The sequence below is a fragment of the Phymastichus coffea genome, unplaced genomic scaffold (genome assembly GCF_024137745.1).
Source record: "Phymastichus coffea isolate CEN01 unplaced genomic scaffold, Cenicafe_Pcof_1.1 PCOF00049, whole genome shotgun sequence".
In the NCBI taxonomy this organism is placed as follows: Eukaryota; Metazoa; Arthropoda; class Insecta; order Hymenoptera; family Eulophidae; genus Phymastichus; species Phymastichus coffea.
Genome location: NW_026706860.1, coordinates 1948757 through 1956178, shown reverse-complemented (window position 1 = coordinate 1956178; position 7422 = coordinate 1948757).

The following is a 7422-nucleotide window of genomic DNA, read 5'->3' as shown; positions in this document are numbered from 1 at the left end:
AAAAAATAGTGTATTTACCCCTATTATAAAGGGGGTTGCAACCCTTCGGTATAAATGTTATGTCCTTAAAAGCGCCTTTTTATAAGAAATTTTTTAACGTTGAGTTTACTGAAAAATATTCATTTGATGCTGAGAAATATTAAAAAAACTGATTTTAGGGGTTGATTTTCAAGGTGAATTTCACCTCTTCAAAGCCCTTATGGGCCTATAAAAAAAAATACGTTTCTAATTTTTTTTCAAGTACTACAACATATCCCAAAATCATTGAAATCGGTGAGGTCGGGTTGGGGTGGTTCCCTTGTCAGTTGCTTGGAATTCTGGGAAAAGACGTAATTTTTTCTAACTGTCTGGACACAGGTAGTATTTGATGAATCTGACCCAAATTACACGAATATGAATGATAATTCCGAATCTTGTAATAGCGACACAGATATGGAAAATAATGTTTCTTTTCGCAAAAGAAAAAATTTATAATAATTAATGCACCTATATTCAACTATTTTTATGTGTTTCATTACGTGTATTTAACTATTATTATTGTATCGAATATACAGGGTGGACCATTTTAAGTGAGCCAGTACGTTTTCTCGGAAACTAGTGGGGATAGCGAAAAATGTTTCAAACAAAAGTTGTCCAACTTGGAGGGGGACATACCCTCATGACCTTGCCTGTGTCCTTGGATGTAAGGTTCAAGGTCATTTCAAGGTCAACTTTGTTTTCTTAAACGGGACCCCCTATTTTTGACCCTGGATTTGGAAAGAACGGGAAATTCTACGATCAGATGACCTATTATACGTGGGGTCTGGGGTGACCCTCAAGGTTATTTGAAGGTCATTTTTATTTTTTTACGAGTGTAAGATTTACGAAAAATAGTTTCATACAAAAGTTGCTCAACTTGAGGACATACCCTTATGACCTTGCCTGTGACCTTGGAGGTCAGGTTCAAGATTATTTCAAGGTCAACTTTGTTTTTTGAAACGGGGCCCCTCATTTTGACCCCGGATTCGGAAAGCGTTGATTCGCCCCTTTTATCATATGCTAGCGCAAGGCCGTATGCTTTTCTAGCTTAACCATCCATTTTACTCCATAAAAGTAACATTTACCGTGAAGATAGAATATCTGTCATTGTATGGTTTGGCTTATCGAATCTCTTCATTCTCCCAAAACAAAAATTATTTTTTAATACAGCAGCTTAGTTTATTCGTTTATTTCACTGAATAAAGATTTTGCGTTCATTGAAGAGAATTTTTTTGTTACAAATTTTTATTAAATTTAAATCAAAATCCTTTTGTTTCGGAGTATGCCGGATTATACTGCGCGTGAACGTGTTGACATGATTATTATTCTTGGTCTAGTCGGAGGGAATTATCGTAGAGCTGCAAGACTTTATCAAGAACGTTTCCCGTACCGAAGACACCCTAATCGTAACACCATTCGAAGGGTTCATGTGAAAGCTCAACAAGGACATTTATTTCGTACGCGAAGACGTATGAAATAAATGTCCTTACGATGAGAATGATGTTCGCGTGCTTGTGATATTGGCAATTATTCATGACAATCCTCATATTAGTACATTACAAATTCAAAGAGAAACTGGCATACCAAAACAAACTGTCTTGAGAATTTTGAGAAGCCAAAAATTTTGACCATATCACATCACTCTCACTCAAGCCATCACACCAGATGACATGGAAAGACGACTGGAGTTTTGTCGTTGGGCAAGAGAAATGATTCAAAACGACAGAACTTTTTTCCGTAATGTCATGTTCTCTGACAAAGCTACATTCAAAAATAATGGGGAGCTCATCAGGCACAACTGTCATTATTGGTCAGCTGAAAATCCTAATTGGCATCGACACATAGATCATCAGCATCGTTGGAGCGTCAACGTGTGGTGTGGCATTATCAATGGACATGTGATTGGACCTTACTTTTTTGAGGGAAATGTCAATGGGGAAAACTTTTCTCGATTTTTACAAAATGAAGTAGATGCACTACTGGAAGAAGTTGACCTCCAAACAAGACTGAGAATATGGATGCAGTTAGATGGAGCTCCTGCGCATTTCCACAGAAATGTTAGAGCTTACCTGGACAACAGATTCAATGGTAGATGGATCGGTCGCGGTGGACCAGTTGCATGGCCACCATGATCTCCCGACTTGACATCTCCTGACTTTTACTTATCAGGATAATTGAAGAATGTCGTTTATCAAGAACAACCAACTACCCGAGAAGACATGATGGATAGGATCAGGATCGCATGTCAGAACATACCGCAGGATGTACTACTAAGGACAGTAGATAATTTTCATCGGAGAATTGAATTATGCATTCAAGGAGAAGGAAATGTCTTTGAACACTTACTGTAAAATATTTCACATGTAATTAACAATTAATTAATTTGGTAAATAAATAGTAAATCTAAAATACTTTAATCACTTATCTTCTTCATCACATTACGACCATGAATAAACAGGGCAACATAGAGCGCACACGTGACGGCTAAACAAGACGTTGAGTAGAATTTCCGGTCTTTCCGAATCCGGGGTCAAAATGAGGGGCCCCGTTTAAAAAAACAAAGTTAACCTTGAAATAATCTTGAACCTGACCTCCAAGGTCACAGGCAAGGTCATAAGGGTATGTCCTCAAGTTGAGCAACTTTTGTATGAAACTATTTTTCGTAAATCTTACACTCGTAAAAAAATAAAAATGACCTTCAAATAACCTTGAGGGTCACCCCAGACCCCACGTATAATAGGTCATCTGAACGTAGAATTTCCCGTTCTTTCCAAATCCAGGGTCAAAAATAGGGGGTCCCGTTTAAGAAAACAAAGTTGACCTTGAAATGACCTTGAACCTTACATCCAAGGACACAGGCAAGGTCATGAGGGTATGTCCCCCTCCAAGTTGGACAACTTTTGTTTGAAACATTTTTCGCTATCCCCACTAGTTTCCGAGAAAACGTACTGGCTCACTTAAAATGGTCCACCCTGTATATTAAGACATATGATTTATAAAAATACATTTTATTGTAATTGTTATCCTTGTATAATAAAAAAATGCATTATATACAAAATCATCGTGAAAAGAATTATTTATACCTTTAAAAGTGAAATTTTCCCATTAAATAGAATATACTATAAAAATATTATTATAGATTCAAGTAGCATACGAAAATACCTTTGAGATAGAAAAGATTTTTTTTTACTATAAATTTAAGTGGAAATTGTGATTTTTTTCGTCTTATAAACTATGTAACGGGGGGTGTTATCTAAAAAAAATGGGAAATTTATTTAAGAACAAACTCCTACGGTGCAGAGCTAACCGCCGCTCCGTTAAACATGTACGATTGTACGTGTATTCTCCTTTACGTCAAATGATTTCGCTTAATTGTTTTCTATCGAACGGAGTTGAACTCACCTTAAGTCACGTGCCTAGTGACACTCGATGAATCTTAGGTGTGGGCGACTTTACGCCTAATCCACTTAATCCCCTAGATGTAATCGGATTAAAACCTAAGTCTTTTACAAATCGCTTAAGCTACTGGGAAAATTAAATGACGTAATCGGCAAATAAATTTAACTAACTTTAATTAATAAAAATAACTACAGTCTTTATTGGGCCGAAAGACTAACGCTCGCGAACAGGATTTTACAATGAATACTATCCGGTGAGAGAGAGAGAGAGAAGATTCGAAATTTACCGCGAACTAACGCACGGCGTTAATACAAAAAAATCGCTATCACGATTAACAAAATACCGAATGTATTTTGTCACGTAATAATGACGGGAGGTGCACCTACCCTGTGGTGCAATTACGGTGATTAGCTGTAATTGTTGATGAAATATATCAACTGCCGCTGCCCTCCTATTTATCAGCTTTTGCACTGCTGCTACTTGCTGCTGCAATACCGTCGTTGCACTCACACACGTAATTGTCCCAAGAAAAACTTTATATCGGCGAAAACAAAGTGCAAAACACAAATCGGCGGTAAAATCGTGTGAACAGCTGAGGCGTAACTGTTTATTCAAATGATCGCGCGCCCCCTCTCTCACTTAATTCTTGGTACTAACGTGCGAGAAGCAGAATATCGAACGGATCGATTAATTGAATGGACTACCGTTGCTGCCCCCTCGAAGTCCTGACTACCCAGGCAGGACGAATACCCGCGATTCGCTGCCATCAGGAACCTGAAAGAAAAGAAGGAAAGGAACCAAATAAACCCAAACTTTCCTTCTTCTACATGGCTAATTTATTTGCCCTCCAGGGCCTAAATCATTTTTTAGCTACACCTGGCGCTCGATGTTTCGGGTAGCGCCAGTCTGTAGCTTTCTTCGAGCACCGCTGGGAGTTGGTCACCCCAGGCTCCTCACATATGTAGCAGCCCCTCAGCTGCGATCGGGATTGAGCAGATTCCCAATCTTGATTGTGGTATCATGAGCCATACGCCCGTCCACATGGACCGTGAACATGGTCCACCGCCAGTAGCTCCCGGGGCTCTCTTCTCCTGAGCCAGCGCCGGGAGCGTTGCGGGGAACTCCTGTCCATTGTCCACCCGTAGCAGGGCCTCTCCGTAGGCCTTCTGGCGCTGAGCTATCTCTGCCCACTCCCCGAGCAGTTCTTCTGCGCCTTGGTGGTTCATGAATCGTCTCAGGTGCTCCTGCACCTGAGACTGGAGATCTTGGGCAAACTGCCAGGCACTCTCCACCTCGTTGATCCCCAGAAGTACGTGTCTAAAGTCGAGGAGGAGAGTGGCTGTTCCGGGATTCGGGGTTGGTTACAGACCCGGTGCGATGCCCCACAGGTTTCCCTGGGTCCTGGGCACTGACTCGCACTGTCCGACGTCTGGGTCGAAGCGTCCCTGGAAGCCTTCTTCAGGGCGACCCACGATGCGTCCCGGAGAACGTCCGCCACCGAAGCGTTGTGGCGCTCCCTTCGGGTGGTCCCCTCTAACTGGACCCAGGCGAAGCTCAGCAGATCTTCTATCAACTACGTCGCATCAGGGCCAAGCTGCAGATCCAATAATATCTGCGTGACCACCTCGAAGGTTTCCTCTTCGACGACGATTCTCTGGTCCATCTGAAACATCCAAAACAAAGAATCTCGGATAAAACTCCATAAAACTCCCTGCGCGAAGAAAAACCCTATTAAATGCCGCATCCCACCGAGTTAGGCGCTCCCTCGCGATTCTTTGCTGGAACGTTCTGGCCCTCGTCGGTTACCGTTCGGGTTTATCGGCCCAACCGTCCTTTGCACGACGGGCACGGTATTTCGAGGCCTACCTCTCCCTCTAGATTCCTTTAAGGGAGAGTTGTTGCCTCTTACTTGTCCGGTGACCATCTCTGGGACTTCGAGATCGACCTCGACCTCTCTTGGTTGGGGCAGATACCGGTAAATCCGACGTCTCGGTAGGATCATTATCTACAACCGTTGGGGCCGCTAATTCGATCCGCATGCTATTCGATAAATCCCTCCCCGGATCTTCGCACGCTTTCGAGGAATCGTTCGCCTCCGACGGCTGTTCGTTTTGCGGCTGGCGAGGATCGATGACTTCCTCGCTTTCCTCTTCCTCACCCGGACCATAGTACGGCTTAAGGTCTTTGGCATGGAAGAGCTCGGGCAGGATCTCCAGCTGATTGCCTAGTCTGTAGGTGTTGGAACCACAAACCTCTTCAATCACGTACGGACCGGCATATTTCGGGGCCAATTTGGCTGAAATGCCTTGGGCAGCCGAAGAGAGAATCCTATTCCTCTTCCAAACCCAATCTCCAACCTTAAACTCGGGTTGCCATCTCTTCCGGTCATAATAAGCCGCCTGACGCGCAGCTTCCTCCTTTGACTTGGAGTTGGCCCTCTCCCATAAATTAGGGAGCTTCTCCATATCTTCAACGCGAAGTTGAACTCTGACAGGTGTTCGTCCCAGCTCTTATGATCACGGCTTACGTAAGACGTGACCATGGTTTTGAGAGTCCTGTTTACTCGCCCTGTGGGATTCGCTTGGAGATGATACACGGGAGTCAAGGCGCGCTAGATGCCGTTCATCTGGAGGTATGAATCGACTTCTTGATTCTTGAATTCGGTTCGATTATCCGACAATAATACCTCTGGCGTGCCAAACCTAGTGATAATCCTCTCGTGTAATTCCCTTGCGATTGTCCTCCCATTGGCTTAGCGTATCGCAACGCACTCTACCCAGCGAGTAAATAAGTCTACAAAGACTAATATGTACTCAAAACCTCGAGAGCTTTTGGGAAACGGACCAGTGATATCACCGGCCAATACCTGCCAGGGTCGTGACACTTGTCTACGACCCATCAGCCCGCAAGGTGCTCTTTGTTCCACCTTGCACTACTGACATACCGGGCAAATCTTTACGTACTCCCTGACCTGATCGTACATCTTAGGCCAGTAGTACAAGCGCCTAGCCCTGGAGAACGTACGCTCTCGTCCTTAATGTCCTACCGTAGGAGCATCATGGACCTCCTGGAGAACCTGGTGCCTTTTCTCCCTAGGCACCGCAAGCTTCGTCGTTGTCGATGGACCCTTCACCGTCCTCATCAGGCTGATAGTGATACAGCCTTCCTCCCACTACCTTCCAAGTAGGGTGAAAGTGTGGGTCTTGGCATACTCCCTGGTATTGTTGCAAATACCAGACGTCAGTGGTCTCCGGCCGACTATTTATGGCACTCACTTCAATCCCCTCCTCCTCATAGGACCTAGACAATGCGTCTGGCACCACATTGAGATCCCCCCTTCGATATTCAATATCGAAGACATCGCCTTGCAATGCTAGCGCTTATCGCGCTAGTCTTCCCGTGGGATTTCTCATACTGTGGAGCCATTTTAGGCAACTATGATCAGTGATGACCCTGAAGTGATGCCCTTCAATGTACGCCCGGAACTTTCCAATAGCCCATACCACTGCCAAGCACTCTTTCTCGGAGGCCGTATAATTCCTCTCAGCGCTGTTGAGTGATCGGCTGGTGTATTCTATTACACGCTCCTCTCCATCGACATCCTGCGTGAAAACAGCCCCGATCTCACTGCCACTGGCATCAGTTTGCAGTATAAATTGATCGTTAGGATCGGGCGATTGCAGTATTGGGGTGGAAGTCATCGCCTCCTGCAAACTCGTGAAAGCTCGCTCTTGCTCCTCCTCCCAAAAGAAACGTACATTCTTCTTTGTCAGGCGGTTTATAGGTTCAGCAATCATGGCAAAGTCGGGTATAAAACGTCTATACCACGAGGTCATTCCCATGAATCGCTTCACCTGTCTTTACTTGTTTGACAGTCCGGGGTATTGGATATTCCAGTATCGGTCGTATCTTCTCAGGATCTGGTCTTACTCCGTCCTGGTTCACAAGAACTCCGAAGTACCTGACTTCTGTCTTGCAGAAGTGGCTTTTGGCTTTGTTGATGGT